At 32.4% G+C, this 16,194-nt stretch overlaps 1 protein-coding gene across 3 annotated transcripts in view; it reads left to right on the top strand.

Annotated features, from left to right (window-relative positions):
* The first annotated feature begins 2,900 nt into the window (after positions 1–2,900).
* LOC139497919 (uncharacterized 37.6 kDa protein in cld 5'region-like) overlaps positions 2,901–16,194 on the top strand; it is a 76,684-nt gene continuing 63,390 nt past the window's right edge. The window contains exon 1 of one of the 3 annotated variants that reach the window (XM_071286202.1): positions 2,901–2,987. The gene's annotated coding sequence lies outside the window, so the exon portion shown is untranslated. The remainder of the gene's footprint in view (positions 2,988–16,194) is intronic. The other 2 variants (XM_071286194.1, XM_071286209.1) reach the window with 2 other exon arrangements.

Here is a 16,194-nt window from a genome sequence, read left to right as displayed (position 1 = left end):
ACCCCCTCCAATTTTTTTGTCGCAGGAGCATAAAAATATACAAGACTCACAAAGGCCAGAGGCTCCGGACTTGGGACAGGCGCAAAAATGCGGCGGGATTAAACATGTTTTGTGAGATCTCAAGACAACCATCCCCTATACCTCTAGCTTATGTAAAATAAAGAAACATATATCAAAACGGTCCGTGTATATTTGCGTCCATTCGTTTTTCATTTTGAAATATAAAAATAAAAAAACGAGAGTGTTTTCATTTTTCGTTTTTGATTTCTCAAAAACCAAAATGAAAAACAAAAGTGTTTTCATTTCTTGTTTTTAATTTCTCGAAAACCAAAAGGAATAAAAAAGTGTTTTCGTTTTTCGTTTTTGATTTTTCTAAAAACAAAAACGGAAAATGATAGTGTTTTCATTTTTTGTTTTTGATTTCTCTGAAACCAAAATGAAAATCAAAAGTGTTTCCGTTTTTCGTTTTTGATTTTACTAAACAAGAGTTTTGTATTTCATTTTAATTTTTTCTCGATTTATAATGTAACATGTTTTCCTTTCTTGTTTTACTGTCAATCATAGTAAATATTGCCAATGTAAACACCCCCGGTGTTCTTTCAACATAATGTAGACAAATTAGACCGCATGACTTCTGAATTGAACTACGGTGATACAGTAGTCAAAGACTTTCAAATTACTCTATATCTTTGATAAAGAATAAATTATTATATTTCATATTAAATGAATCACAAATTTAGATTATACAATATAATAAATCTTAAAAGATGGTACAAATAAATAGATTGATGACAATATCACACTATCAAGGGAGGTGACTAGTTTTAAAACTGAAAAGAAAGGCCGATAGTTAAAGCATACATGCACGGCGGTTGTCAGATCATCAATACTACTTTAATCGAAAATAATGTCGACGGATGCAAAAGTCTTTATCAATGTAAACAATAAGGGTGCGTGATCTTAACTTTTAAGTTTGGAGAGATAACACAGAACCGTAACTAGCCTCTAATACATCTTGCATTCTAAACGTTTCTTTTGGACCCTTTCTTAATATAAAGCGCAAGTTTGGATTTATTTGTTTTATTACAAGTATTCAAAGTTGATGTCAGTTGCTTTATGGATCTTATATACTGATTTCGTTTTTGTCAGATAGTTTCCGGCCTCAAATTAGTTTAGTTTAAACATATTTTATTTGTAAAAGTAGCAAAAGTGCTTGGACACAAGTTACATAACAACATTAGTGACGTCCTCTCCCTATATAAATATAAACACAAAGTACATTAGATAATGAAGAAAAAACATAATAGGAATGCATGTAATACATACTACAAACGAAAATTAAAAAAAAATACAATATTTATTTAACTTTAAATGTTTATTTGTCAAGGGAAGTTTGAGCAGCTGTTAAACGTAATGTTAAAGATTTAGAAAAGCTACATTTGTTTTTGTATTAGTATTGATTTCCAAAAAGACTGCATTGTAAAAAACAAAAACTCATTAGGCTCATGCTTAAAATTTTGCGCGTCTCACGCGCTTTTCGTCTTGAAATTACAAAGTTCAACTATCTCCCAAAAGAGAAAATATTAATAAAAATCAAAACCATGACCACATGCACACTTTCAATTTATGTACAAACAGACAGCAAAGTGAAAACTTCCTACATGGAAAACTAAAGCCGTAAAACATGGTCTATGGGAGAAGCAATGTACACCGATGTCGACTTCGATTTAATTAACTCGGGTTAATCGTGTAGGCAAAGTTTAAATCGAACGGGTAGAGTTTTTCTAAAACGTCATCAACTGAACCTTTTGACCTGAGTCGGGGTTTACCTACCTCGATGGCGAGTTTAGTCGAATCGAGTAAGAAAACAAGATGGTAGAACAAGTGAAGTAAGTAAAAACTGAAAACAAAAGATCTTCAAATTTAAGCTACTTCTATCTGACCATGTTTACATTTGGTAACAAATGGTAAAAATAAAAAGTTTATAAAACCAAAATATGAAAAAAGCAGCTCAGTTATTGATACAATACAAAATGAAAATGTGTTCATCGATTTAGTACGATTTGATGAAGCAGTGGGTATTTTGCCGTTGCTGGCAAACTAGAAAAATATTATGGTTTGTTGGCTGTGGTCAAAGTACCTTTGGCAAGTAGCATATATTCATAGCATTAGCTATTTTGCTTGCATCAGCATATTTTGAGGATTGAATTTTGATATTTTTCGGCAGTACCATTTAAGATCATTTAAAAACACAGGCACAGGCAAAGTAGAAAAATAAGCTTTTGTGCCAGCTCTGATAAATATTAGTATTTACCTTTAGTTAATTAAATCCGGCAAAATGGCATATACTATAGCAATGTCCATTTTCCCGGCGCTGGAAATAGCGTGACCTATTAATTTGTTGCTTTCTTTGTACAGAGCTAATTTTAATACTTACTTTTGAAAAGTATTATAAAAATGCACATTTGATTTGTTAACACAAACAAATCATATATCATTACTCTTATAGTTAAATAAGATATAACACTTTTAACACTAATATCATTACTCTTATAGTTAAATAAGATATAACACTTTTTAACAAGAATGTGTCCCAAGTTCACGGATCGGATCCGCACTATCATTTTCTATGTTCAGTGGACTGTGAAAATGGGATAAAATCTCTAATTTGGAATTAAAATTGGAAAGATCATATCATAGGAAATATGTTTACTAAGTTTCAAGTTGATTGGACTTCAACTAACTCGACCAAAAACTTTAACCTGAAGCGGGACGAACGGAAGACAAGAAGAAATGTTTATAAGTGCAACACACGGTATTTTGGAACAAGAAATCAATTTCTCTTACACTTTTAAAATTCAAATGAAGTAAAATATTACATGCAAGAGAAATCAATATTATTGACGCAACAATGACAATCTGTTACACAGAATAATAGTGGTACATTTCTTTCCAGTGGGTCTCAATCAACATTTACAGAAATCTTGGTAAGACTGATTTATTCTTAGATGCATATTTTCTTTATTAGTTGTTATTGGCTTTGAACAAGCTGTCAGTAACTTCGAGTACTCTCAGATCTGTACTTAGTGCCTCTGCTTTTAGGATATACAAGTAAACGGCCACTGCCACTCTGTATATTTTTTAGATGTATTTCTATTTGTATTCAGCCTTTTTTCAACTGATTTGTATGTGTTTTTGTACGATTTGTACGTTCTTATGTTGTGCAGTTACACCACTGTCCCAGGTTAGGGAGGGGGTGGTTGGGATCCCGTTAACATGTGTAACCACGCCACATTCTTTATGTATGAGCCTGTCCCAAGTCAGGAGCTTGTAATTCAGTGGTTGTTGTCGCTTGTTGATGTGTTACATATTTGTTTTTCGTTCTTTTTTTTTTTGGTACATAGATTAGACCGTTAGTTTTCTCGTTTGACTATGCGGTATTGGCTTTACTCATTGTTGAAGACCGTACGGTTTCTGTGTCATTTGGTCTCTTGTAGAGAGTTGTCTCACTGGCAATCGTACCATATCTTCTTTTTTATATATATACCAGTAGTGGTTAATATTTACTCGTTTTAGATTAATTAGATACATTATTTTTAGAAAAGCATTTCCCTATAAATTCATACAGTAATTGGTTTTAATTCCTTGATGTTTCTACTTTTTATATCAAAGAGACAACAACCCGATCAAAGAGCAGATAAACATGTTAAATCCGGCAGCATTGTTGCGCCTGTCACAAGTCAGGAGCATTTGGCCTTTGTTTGTCTTGTTTGTTTTTAATTTTTGTTCATTTATATTCACTTATTTTGTGTGACATTCTTAACGGTAACTTTCCCTAAATGCAGAGTGCCGAGAGTTTTGATGCAATACGTAGCGGTTATTTGACATAGATTGTTTTATCGTTTTCCGGCAATCATTCTGCTCATTGTTAATCTTTAAAAAGTATTCCTTTACTTTTTAAATATTCTGTTTCTTTGATATTTAAGCATCTGCACGCTTTATCTATATATGTTCTTATGCATAACAGACACAGTTTTATCACTTTATTTCTATTCTTGGTATAGATATAGGAAGATGTGGTGTGAGTGCCAATGAGACAACTCTCCATCCAAAAAAACAATTTATAAAAGTAAACCTTGGTTTATTTTTGCAATAAGTACTTATTCATGATTCACGCCGTATCTCCATGAAATTTTGTTTTGAAAGTAGAAATCTAATTTATAGAAGCTTAGAATGATGTGTGAAAAAACGGGGAATTTTACAACTATTAATTCGTTTTAAAATGGTCATCAAAAACACCGCTCGGACAAAATTGAAATTTATTTGGATGAAAATACGGATATAATTAGGGGGAAAAGCACAATACAAGCAGACGTTGAAAATCATACAGAAAATAGTTTGTTTGTATGGAATGTAAAAAAGTGGTTTAAATAAAATTATATCTGATTCAGTAGAATTTTATATTGCATTACTAGGAACTTTACGACAGTCGACAGGGGAAATGAAAATAAAATATACTCATTCAGATCCCGACACATATGTTTTTCTCCATTTCTCTGAGAAGGAATATTACGTTATATTCCGTACACCATAACGTCACCACACGTTTTTGGTCAAATTCTAGACCTATCGATCAACTTTGAAGCCATTTATTTCAAAAACAAGGATGGTGACATATGAGTTTCTATACGTGTATGGATTCACTATGCAATCCTGGATATTATGTTAGTTTTTTGTTTTTCTCTGTATATAAGAAAATAGCTATCCATTCGAAAATCTAAAAAGGTAAACCAGAAAAAAGGCATTTCCCCTATTTACCTAAGTAAATTTGTCGCCAAAATTTACGTTTTCCTATGAAAATTACCAAAAAAACAAAAATGGTGACCCCCATTTTTTATTACATATCCCGATGTAACTCGATTCAAAGTACACGTATGCCAAAAATTTTGGAAATCGGGAGATATGCCATTCGGTATCGTGTTACCTTAGACAGAACGGATGTCGAACGTACATCCAACGGACGAGTACCGCATAAAACGGACTACTAACGGAAGCGTACCGGATAAAACGGATGAACAATATATACGGAAAAATTAAAGGCGACGATAATAATACATGTACATCGCATCAATATTCAAATTGTCTAGGTGTAACTGGTTTTGGTTTATTCTTCAAAATACCGTAAAAGGTCCGTGTCTGACCTGAATAAGAGCTGCTTGATTGTTAAGAATCGCCCTTACTCTATAAATAATAAGAATTTATGAACCGTAAGAAATCTGACATACCAATAATTGGCATTTCTGACGCGAAATTTTCAATTGGCATTTATCCGTTTCAGATCCGTTCATCATCCGTTTTATCCGTTATACGTCCGGTAAAAGTCCGTTTTTTTCATTTGTTCAACATCCGTTTTATCCGTTAAACGTCCGGTAGAAGTCCGTTGGTGAATTTATCTTCCAGACCTCCAACGGATGTATAACACGTAACGGATACAAAGATTCGTACGACTTACGTTTACGATTAAACTTACGTTAAGCGTAAGATTTTACCCCCGAGTGTTTCACAAAGGTGATCGCAAACGTAACGTAAACGTAACGTAGACTTACGATAATAATGGAAAAGGGGTGCTCTCTTTGACAGCCGCGTTCATGTCTATAAAAAGAATCGTTCTTTCAAAACCAGGAAGAACATTCATACCATCGTATTTTGAAATAATTATCAGTTTTTTTGTTAGTATAGTAATGAGGTTTAGTGAGGTAAGCATGATAAGTGTCCAATCTAGTTTTAAGAAATTTTTTGCTTTGATTTTATTAGAAAATTGACTGGCGGAGGTTGTTTTTTTCATGCACGGTCTGTTTTTGCTATTGTTGAAGAATGATGAAGTCATACAAAAAAAAAACAACAGTTACATTCATTGGGACTTTTTTACTAGAAATTATAAGTATCTTTAAATGTTATTTATGAACAGGTATAAAATGTGTTAAGCATTGTGAAAGTTTCTTGTGCGTGTCTAGGTTGTTTTTTTGTCAAGGAGAAACCCACTGGCAAAACAACAATCAATTATGGAAATGTAAAAAGTATATGCATATTTTTATTTCATATTTTATAACGCTATGCGGTGCATTTGTTATTGTATCATCCAAAAAATAGTCATCAGGACATTAGGAAAGCATAAAATAGATAAAAGATGTGGTGTGATTGCCAATGAGACAACTCTCCATAAGAGACCAAAAATAACAAAGAAATTAACAGTTATAGGTCACCGTACGTCCTTCAGCAATAAACAAAGCCCATACCGCATAGTCATCTATAAAAGGCCCCAAAATGACAATGTAAAACATTTCAAACGAGAAAACTAACGACCTGATTTATGTAAAAATTGAACAAAAAACAAATATGCAACGACAACCCCTGAATTACAGGCCGACATGGGACAGGCACATACATACATTTAGCGGGTTTAAGCATGATAGCGGGATCCCCCCTTTTTAACCTGGGACAGTGTCAAACATAACAACATATGAACGAACTATAAAAATCAGTTGAAAAAGGCTTAACTCATCAGATGGACTAAAATTCATCAGATGGACTAAAATACAAGTGGACGTGTACGGGTACTATTATTATATTTATTAGTATTATTTGAGCCTGGAAGCTATTTTTAAGCAAGAACAACTTAAGCTGAGAATGCTGTTCGGGGTGAGCCAAGGCTCCGTCTTGAAGGCCGTACTTTGACCTATAATTATTAACATTAAATCCATTTAATAAAGTGACTGCTGATTTTTTTCTCAATAAAATCAGTGGCTAAAAATTACCCGTTTTCCTTCGATTTCCTTACTTAAAGAAATATCAGTATTGCTGGATCCTGGAAGCAATTTTTATGCAAACAATTATTATCTGTATTTAAATATTTTTTTGTTAGAAATCAAACTGGTAAGTTAAAAAATACATATCGTAAAGCAAGATCATAGAACGCAAGATTTTTTTTTATCGAGGACCTTGAATTTCAATATTATTGAAAGCTGAACAGACATGTACATTTTGTATATAACTACAACCAGGGACTTTCTATAATAGTATATACTTAGTATAGAAAGTTCTTGCTACAACGAATGGGAGTGTTTATCTACTAACGTATTGAACATAATACTCTCGTAAGATCGGGAGACAATAACAAAAATGATCCAACAGCTGATTCAGCCGGTAACGAATTTCCGATATCATAAAAGATTCCCCCAAAAAAGGGAACTTCCTCTGCTTAATTGAGCCCCTAAATAAATTTGAATATTGTTATATGTGTTCTCGTACAAAAACTGAATAACACTGAGACGGACGGCTACACGAAAAAAAAATTAAAGAAAAATACTGAAACGGTTCACTATCGATCAAAAATTCGGAAAATTACAGATATATCACGTATCATGATACAGCTGTTAAGGAAGCTGGCTTGTCAGGTTTTGGATTTTTGTCAGATTTTCAGAATCCTCTGGTTTTATCCATTTGAATGCCTTGAAAAAATTTGCCTGGTGACCCCCATTTTTCTTTTTGAAATTCTTTAACATGTATAATGATAAACCGATAATCTGTAAATTAAAGTCTTATAAAATTTTAATTACTTTTTAACAGTTTTTGAGAACTTTAACTTGTCAATGATAAAGCTATGAAAAGTCAAGAGAAAATATTTTCCCGCTAAAATTTCAATGGCTCATATCTCGAAAACAAGCACGATGACCTATATATATATTTTTTGCTCTTTGGATTCCTTTATTAAGGTCAAGTAACAGTAAATGAACGCCGTCTAGCGGATTCCGCGAAATATTGCGACGTTTTGTACGAATTACGTCCCTTTGACCAGATTTTGCAATGTTAAAATTTCAGCCGGCGACTTTTCAATGGGACAACGGTAAATCTGACGGAAAGTATGTATCTTCTAGGAGAATGAACTTGTTTGCTAAAATTGAAGAAATGCTACAGGATTTTGAAAATGAATATGAAAACAGTCATGAAGACGACCTTCAAAACGAAAATCAGGTGTCTGAGTTTGGATATCTGCCGACCAGTTAAAACAAGTGTGAAAACTGTTGATCACTGTTGCTCACCACTATTTCTACATAATTGTGATGAGGAAAAACAGTGCGGTCTCGACAGTATATTGAACTCTGACACAAAATAGTACTTTTTATGTCATTGTTTACTTAAACTAACCAACAAATATGCAGAAATGAAACTTCTGGTGAAAGGGAAATATATTTAGACCATTTTGAGACAAAATTCACTTGTCTATGAGTTTGCGTTAAAAATTCAGGATTAATGCGCTTCATAGTACACTAATTTAAGATTTCCAGAAAACAGGGAGTTATTTTGGTAGTACCTGTGTTTTCAAGATCAGAAATTTCATATAAGACTTTAAACATTGGTTGAAAATTGGCATGTAGAAAGGTGATACATGTACAATTCAGGATATACCTGGTTTCCTTGAAGTTAAACTTAAGGTAAAATATTTAGATAGCTGTGAAAATTACACGTCCTTGGTCTTATCCTAGACGTAAAATTTCACGAAAGTGCAAGAAAGACTTCTTTCTAATTTTAGTATGAAAAAAATAGCCTGCTTTGTGCATCATGTACATTTTCTCTAGACTCATAATCTTAAATGAAATGATAGTAATACTTCTTTTATAGATTTTAATTAACAAATCTCTTTTCGAATATAAATCGTATTGCTTGCATGAAATCTTATCTCATATCTAAACACAGCTGGTTTCAACGTTTGACTCTAATTAAAATAACTACGCATACATGTATATTGAAAGTAAATATTACCAGCTTATAATTACGTGCAAGGAAATATTCAATTGATAATTAAGATAGCTTGCGTCATAATAAATTATGCATCCTTAAGATGCTTATTCAACTGGTCAATTAATAAGCTATTGCGTATGTATATGCAAGGTGGCCATGGAAAGAACAGATGTGTTCCGAATAACATCCGGTGTTCCGAAAGACTACAGCCATCGTCCAATATATACTGCGTAAACCCTCAGGGGTTTACGCACTGAGGTACGTGTTCCTGAGAAAATATACCTCAAGTTAAACCAATTTTCAGACATTTCAAGTACATTTGAATAATATTTATACTTATGTTTCCCGATTTTTCTGGGGGAAAAGATGAATTTATAAAGAATCTGATGCCATCTCATACTTTCAATTAGACCTGCTGAGTTGTTATTTTCAATACATTGCAAGTCAGGTAATTTATTTTCAAACTACCACAGAAAAAAAAAACATTTATTTTTGTGATTATCAAGGCTGAGCTATTTATTTTCAAAATCCTCCTGACCCCCCCCCCCCTTTTCCCCCTAGAATATCAAATTGTCGTCCCCTAAGGAGTATAAAACAATTTTTGGACAGTGTATGGTGATTTTTTTTTTTTATTGTTTTCGTGTTAAACGTCTAGACTGCCACAAGACTGCTCCATAGGGTTACATTCAAAACAGCTGATCTTTGAAAATAAAAAAAATAAAAAATGCTACATAGAAAAAAATTCATGTTCATATCATGCATGTACTAATGTGAAATTGTGATTTAATCGAAAAAAAGGGGGGTTATGCCACGAAGAATAAAAAGTTACGCAATCCTGAAGTCAAAACATTTTTTTTCTACTTTCTGTTTGCTATTTTTACTAGGCCGCACCACTTCCAGTAAACAAGCTATCCTTCCACTTTCTTGGATTGATATCCCCAAAAGATGCAATATTTTTTTTAAAGTCTATATATATGTTTCAATTCAGCATAAACCTATAATCAAACAGAAAAAAATGAGTTCAGAAAAAACCTTAGAATCTATTTAATTTCAAACTGTGCATACAAGTCTTATTATAAAAATGAAGTTTTAAGTTACAGGATGGTGGTATACATCACATGACACAACACTTATCATATTTAAAACAAAACAAAATATTTGAGATTTATAGACTTATTAAAAAAAAAAAAAAAAATAACTGGTTGTTTCTTGATCATAGCATCTAGTGGTTTAGGGGGATAAAAATAAATTCGTATTTTACGAAATATTTTTTTAATTATTTTTCTCATTAAAATTTTGTAGCTTTACTCAGGATATTTTTTCGAGGCCGTTGATTTCCGTCTCATTGAGATAAACACTATATATTCATTTATTCATTCATTCAATATGCACAGCTTGTGTGACTCTGATTAACCCGAACGACCGACGTAGGAGTTCGGGTTAACTGAGGGTCACACGAGCGTGCAGCTTAAATCCAATATACCGATTTGATTTGCCAATAACTGTTTTAACACATGACGCCATCAATTTACGTGAACGTTTTAGACTCCTATGAAAGTGTCTTGTATAGTAAAGAAAGGGGGAAACGAGGCTTTATGTAGTAAGAGGTTGGTAAGTTTTAAATAATATTTGTTTTTATATTCAGGCTTCTTCCTAAACTGTTACATTGTTAAATTCATTAAGAAAAAAATTTCTAATCAGTGACGATTCAAATCGGTGTTATTGAGTAAAGATTAATTTCTTTTCTTTCCTTAATGATATGTTTGATATGTTTAGAGAAAGATGAACCGAGGAAGATGTTAGTACATAAAAAAATGTTAAATAAACAGAAATAATGATTCTCATTCCCACCTATAACACACACCCTTTCCGACCCCAAATAATTCGACACCCAAAGAGTCCCTTTATATGAATTAATATGCCAAAATATCGTAATGAATTTCATTGAGTCTAAAACTTATTCAAATCAGATTTAATTATTTAAATATTCTTAAATACATGATTTTTTTTGCAGAAACTGGAAAAAATGTTATTATTTGATCTGACTCTAAAACACTGATTTAAGATTTACATTGTGTACACACGAAATAAATTAAATATGTTATATCCCAGTTTAGATAATAAAAAAGGAAGTAGAAACCTTTCTTTTTTCATCAGGGACCTGGTTTGCCAAGACATCTAAGTGTTGTTTTTTTTACTGTAATCACTGAGGGTTTGAGGCCCCGTGCGGGAGTTTTCGACTCCAATTTCAATTGATTGGGACTGTCAGTATTCCTATCAAAGGTTAGTGGTTTTCTCCGGGCACTTCGGTTCCCTTAACCAATAAAAACTGGGCGCCACGAAAAAGCCGCAATGTTGCTCTTAAAAGTTACGTTAAAAACACAAAAAAATCAATCCATGATTTTTTTTCTTATTTTGAATTTTTAAACTACAATGTTTGTACAAAGTGTTTAATTGAGGGGGGGGGAGGGCAGGTTGTTCATCCTTGAATTTGACAACCGTAACATTTTTAATCTCACTACAACCGTTGGTATTTTTTTTAATTTTATATAATACATGTAACACCCCTTTCAGAATCCAGGAAACGCCCCTAAAGGTAAGAATAGATTTGAACTGTGCAGTTATCTGAGGTAGTTAATGCACACCTTAGTTGTGCATTATTAAGATTATAGCACAGTAAGAACAAATAGATTTTACCCGTGTCATGTTTTAAAGAACTATAGACTACTTTCTAAAACACATGACACTGGTGTTGGTTATATTCGTTAGCGTGTAAAATTTGCGTAGTTTTCGTATTATAATTAGGTCATGCATGATTTTGAAATTAGTTTTTATTATTCAAGTAATCTATTTTACGAAAGCGTATTAGGGACATAGTAAAAAAATTGGCAGTGAACTTTTTTTCAAAGTCGATATTTTGACATTTCAAATCTCGAAATTTTAATTATAACTTGAAATTTTGACTTTTCAAATCTCGAAATTTTGACTTAAAACTTGAAAGTTTGACTTTCTAAAATCTTGAAATTTCGACTTTTTGAAAAGTCGAAATTTAGACTTTTTTCTAAAAAGTCGAAATTTCCACTTTACACTCAAAATTTAGACTTTTTTAAACTCTAAAGTCCGTAATACCCTTCCGTATATTTGAAATATTGGAACATTATATTTAAGAATAAAGAAACATTTAAAACAAGAAATATACAACTTAAAACTAAAATGAGAAATACTCAATGTAAAACGAAAGTTCATATATATATATTCAATTTAAAATGAGAGTTCCTCTAAAGCACCTTGCGAATTATTGTAAAAGTTTCTGAAGTCACTTTTCTTCCGGTTATATATATAGAAAATAAATATCTAATTTAATTTTCAGACGTACAGGCAGCAGGACAATCGAGCTATGTGTTATTCAACAACATATCGGAAAATTGCGAACACGATATGGATTCCGTATGTTATGTGCGGATTTCTCATGCTCTATATAACATATTCTCCGATTAATCATATATTTCAACTTAAAAAAATCAAATCAGACAATATAACTGTTGAACAAAATACTACGCAAACCAAATATCCAATAGAAGATGTGATGGGAATTTTGAGTGCAAATGGAAAACAGCGTTTTCGAGACGCTCAAAGAAAAACTTGGATAAAAGCAATGCTTCGTATGCAACATATATTGCCATTTAAAATAACTTATAAATTTTTACTAGACGAGCCATCTTCTGAGTCAATTGCAGAAAATGCATTAAATCATGACATTGTATATCTGAATGTAACAAATCATGGACGAGCGGTAAAATTTGGAGAAAAGATGTACATATGGTGGAAATATGTTCATACAGTATATCCTGACGCTCTCCTTGGAGGTAGAATAGACGACGATGCATTTTTGTGTGTTCCACAGGTATTCTATAGACTAGATAGCATAAAGTCGAGTAATCTGTACTATGGCTGGAGGCATGGAAAATCAAAACAAATAAATAGGGACAACAGAGTAGACGAAATGTTTCTGTTTTTAGGACGTGATCTTATGTCCAGTATTTCTAAAAGACATTACTGTGGTCTGGCTAAATGCAAAAATAAAGAGGACTTAATTGACTTAGACTTTGGGGATACTTCCCTTGCAGAATGGCTCTCTATATACAGTGATAAGGTTGTTTTTATTTCGGATAACAACAGAATAGTACATTTCGGTGAAATTTCTAACGCTATTAACAAAAAATATTTAAAACCTGGTTTTTGTCGCAAAGGGTTGGTTTTTCACAAATCGACGTATGTCATGATGGAACTTCTACAATTATACAACGACTTTGCATTTATGGAGAATAGCCAAGTTGTTGAACAACCCATTAAAAGTGATGTTTCCGAACGAACCATTAAAATAGATCGATGTGAACATTTTAATTCAATTTAATAAATGTTAGAGCCTAATGTATTACCTTTGTATAAAAATACAGTCAGACTCTGTTAGCAGTCATCCTTGCGATAAAACAGTATTCTAAAGGTTGAAAACTGAACGAACTGATATTATTCCACCTACTTTATAAGACAAGAAAGTATGTGTTAAAAGTCATATGAAACGAGTGACCGGTGAAAAATAATGTTTATCCTATTCTTGAATCAATGCATGTATATATCATAAACTTAGTCTTCTGTGCACGATTTTATCATTTTTTACGCAACCATATCGTATAATCGTCATTTTTTTCTTTCTCTTTCTGTTATGAATTGAAAATATGGCAGCTACTTTAATGTCGTGTTTAGAAGCCGAAGTTTACCGATTGACACCTTATAACAAATTGTGCCCCTCTTCTTGCCGACTTGTTTCTTTATTATTATGAGGCTGACTTCATACAGGAACTTCTTACGAAGAAAGATAAGAAGTTAGCGATATCCTTTAACTCTACTTTTCGCTATATAGATGATGTTCTTTCACTAAATAATTCAAAATTTGGTGACTATTTGGAACGCATCTATCCCATCGAACTAGAGATAAAGGATACTACAGATACAGTTTAAGTCGGCCTCATATCTTGACTTACATCTAGAAATTGACAATGAGGGTCGGTTTAAAACAAAACTTTACGACAAAAGAGATTATTTCAGCTTTCCAATTGTGAACTATCCATTTCTAAGTATAGCAACATCCCAGCAGCACCTGCATACGGGGTATATGTCTCCCAATTGATACGATATTCCCGAGCTTGCATTTCCTATCATGATTTACTTGATAGAGGGTTGCTGCTCACAAGGAAGCATTAAACCAAGAGTTCCAAATGGTAAAGTTGAAATCATCCCTTTGTAAATTTTACGGACGCCATCACGAGTTGGTTGACCGTTATGGAATAACCGTTTCACAAATGATATCGAATATGTTCCTTACGTCGTAACTACAATCCCCTTCTCTTTCACGAATGTGACCTACCGAATTAGACTATTTACCAGATTTGTTATTACATAAGCAACACGACGGGTGCCATATGTGGAGCAGGATCTGCTTACTCTTCCGGAGCACCTGAGATCACCCCTATTTTTTGGTGGGGTTCGTGTTGCTTATTCTTTAGTTTTCTATGTTGTGTCATGTGTACCATTGTTTGTCTGTTTTGTCTTTTTCATTTTTAGCCATATTTTCGATTTATGAGTTTGACTGTCCCTCTGGTATCTTTCGTCCATCTTTTATAGTAAACAACAACAATTCAACGTAGATATTGAGCACGTATTTAACATGTACAATCAGATAATGATATGTTTTCGTATGAGGTTTTACACTATTATTTTTGGGGGGGGCCTTTATAGCTTGCTGTTCGGTGTTAACCAAGGCTCCGTGTTGAAGACCGTACCTTGACCTACAATGATTTACTTTTATAAATTGTGACTTGGATGGAGAGTTGTCTCATTGGCACTCATACCACATCTTCCTATATCTATATAATATTACGGAAATGTAAAATCAAACATTATATATAATGGTAAGAATTCAGAATTATTTGCTAGTGAAAATAAGTTTTTTTTTTTTTAGAATTTAATTTGTCAATCAATGGTCACAGCCACACTGTTTTGAATTTCATTCTAAAGTGTAAGTAAACCTGTCGGACTCAGAGTAAAAGTAATGTTCTTGTACCAAATATCATCTTGACATTAAGTTTACAGAGCGAGGATCACGTTTCATAACATGACTGTTTCTTTCTTTCTTGATATGGACCAGAGTCATCAACTGTCAATACAATAAAGAAATTGAATATTTTAAGGGCATACGATACAGTTACAGGGGAGGTAATGCCGTTGCTGACGTAAAATGTTATTTTCGCGACGTCAAACTGTGACATATCGGGAAAAGATGCATTTTTCGACTGATTTTTTTCATTCAAACTGATTTAATTTGAAAACGAGTGCATGGACCCCTATTTTTTAAAATGACATTTTGTTTCATTTTGCATGGAGATTAATATGTGGACCAAATTTTATAAAACTGTAAATAGTGCATTTTTTTTTTTTTTAATTTTGATAAATATACAGCAAAAAATGACGTTTTTTTCTCAATTCATGACCATTTGAAAAATATGTGTTATTTCTGAATAAAAAATGCATAAATTTTTATGATACTTATAAAATGCAGAAATTACAAATTATTTAACAAAAAACAATTTGTCTTTATCTTTTAAAACAAAAAAGTTATGGCTTTCTTTCGAAAGAGAAAATACGGCCACAAATCCGAATTTTGAGCAAATATACAAAATTTCGACCTTATTTAACTCAAAAAGTAGCACATGAAGGTATACTTTGTATTACATATTTGATTTAATCAGGTAAAAAATAGCCTATATGCAAATTTTCATCAACTTGTAAATACAGGATCAAAACTGTATCGTATGTATGCCCTAATAATTAATACTATAGGGTTATTGCATGGATATTGGGAAATATTGTCCCGAGTAGAATTTTATATGGCACGAGCTTGCGGGTGCAATATATGTTCTACGAGGGACAATATTCATGCAATAAACCTTTTATTGTATAGCAATATATTATATTTGAAAATTAAATTGGTTTAAACTAAGAATTTGTTGTTGTTGACATCATGATTTTTTAAGATTTATTGCACGCTAAATTTTGGTTACTTTCTGTGGGAAATATTATATTGCTATGCAATCAAAACAATTATTATACGCTTAAGTTGTTTGTGAGGCAAGATGAAATTTTCAAGGTTTCTAAATAAATGACAGGTATGCATGCAGTTTAAAATTAAGATCACTGAATTTGGTTATGATACAAAAAAAAAAAAAGACAAAATACTTCAACCCTACAGTATGTGTGACGTAAGAAATAAATGTCATGGTTTGATTGTGAATGTATTCATTCCCTTCATAAGACTTTTTTTCATATATTTTAATATCA

Source organism: Mytilus edulis, chromosome 1 (assembly GCF_963676685.1).
Source record: "Mytilus edulis chromosome 1, xbMytEdul2.2, whole genome shotgun sequence".
In the NCBI taxonomy this organism is placed as follows: Eukaryota; Metazoa; Mollusca; class Bivalvia; order Mytilida; family Mytilidae; genus Mytilus; species Mytilus edulis.
Note: the sequence above shows the minus strand (reverse complement) of the source record. Positions and strands in the feature narration are given on the sequence as shown.